The following is a 1,635-nucleotide window of genomic DNA, read 5'->3' on the forward strand; positions in this document are numbered from 1 at the left end:
GACGGCACTAGAGCGGCTGGTGCGGGATACAGTATCCTCATTTGCATGGAGCGCGCTGGTTGGCTACTGTCATCATAGTACCACTCCACCGGGAAGCGGCTGGGCCCCATTGGCTGGCCCGCTGTACCCACGGGGCCTGAACTTGCTGCTTTTGTTTCTTCTGTTTAATTCATTTGCAAAGGTCTTGGTCCGTTCTGGGCTGAGGGACCCGGGCTGCTCTACCCAGATAAGACTAAACCGCTTCCTGAGGGACCCGGGGTGCCTTGAAAAAGCACATAGCAGACCTCCAATAAAAAAGGACCATGTCCTTGGCATGAGCATAAGATGTGCTGTAGTCGGGATATTTACCAAATAGGAGTCACCTTGAAGACAAAGCCACTTTTGAGCCTAAACTCACTGTGGCAATTGACAGCAGGCCTCTCTGGACATTCACTGTGGACACCTGAGTGTTCAACCCCTGGACTGCGTGCAACAAGAACACTGGCAGATCCCCCTGGGGCCTGCTGGAGCCCTGAAGCCTACCCCTGGGGCTGTCCCAGGACTAACTTTGAAGGAGATAGATTGTCTTTGACAATTGCCCTCCCCAGTTACTTCCTCCCTCTACCCCTCTTCCTCCTCCCCAGTTATTCTGAGTTTCCTCAAGAAAGTCTTGCTGTTGCTTGCTCTTCAATACACTGTTTCATGCACTGGTCTACAAATCTCTTTGCCCCATTTTACCAGTCCTGGGTCCCATTTCTTTCTTCCTTTTTTCTTTTTCTTTCTTTCTTTTTCTTTTTCTTTTCTTTTCTTTTTTTTTTTTTGAGACAGAGCCTCAAGCTGTCACCCTAGGTAGAGTGCCTTGACATCACAGCTCACAGCAACCTCCAAATCCAAATCAAGAGATTCTCTTCCTTCAGCCTCCCAAGTAGCTGGGACTACAGGTGCCCACCACAACGCCCGGCTATTTTTTGGTTGTAGTTGTTCTTGTTGTTTGGCGGGCCCAGGCTGGATTCGAACCCTCCAGCTCTGGTGTATGTGGCTGACACCTTAGCCACTTGAGCTACAGGTACTGAGCCAGGGGTCCCATTTCTTAAGCACCCTTTTTTCAGGCAAATACTCATGACAATCAGAGAAACATCCCACATGAGATGTTAAAGATGATATGCCTTAATGTCTAAATTGTCTGGGAACATCCACATTTTAAGAGGGACATTCTGAAGACACACACTCAAAGAATAAAACTTAACAAAGGTATCCATTCTAGTGAAATGTCACACTTTTAAAATTAATAAAAATCACAATAATTGATAGCATTTATTAAGCACAAGTACAATGCTAAGAACTTTACCTAGATCTTGTTTAATCTTCATGAGAACCCAAAGAGGTAGATCCTACTCTTATCCCCATTTTGCAGGTTCTCAGAACTCTTAAATAACGGAGCTGGGATTTGAAGGATTTTGGGGGGAGGGCAAGGATGCAGCAGGTGTTGTAAAAAAATAAACTAGGTAGGAGCCCTCTTAAGGCAGGTCTCTCCCTGGGCTTCTAAATATTTCACTTTTACTTATAGCAGTGGTTTACATCCAAGTGGCATTCAGTATCAGCAACGCCATCAGCAACATCACCAGGGAACTTGTTAGAAATACAAATTATTGGCTC

Source organism: Otolemur garnettii, unplaced genomic scaffold, assembly GCF_000181295.1.
Source record: "Otolemur garnettii isolate 467f Iridium unplaced genomic scaffold, OtoGar3 scaffold00051, whole genome shotgun sequence".
Taxonomy (NCBI): domain Eukaryota; kingdom Metazoa; phylum Chordata; class Mammalia; order Primates; family Galagidae; genus Otolemur; species Otolemur garnettii.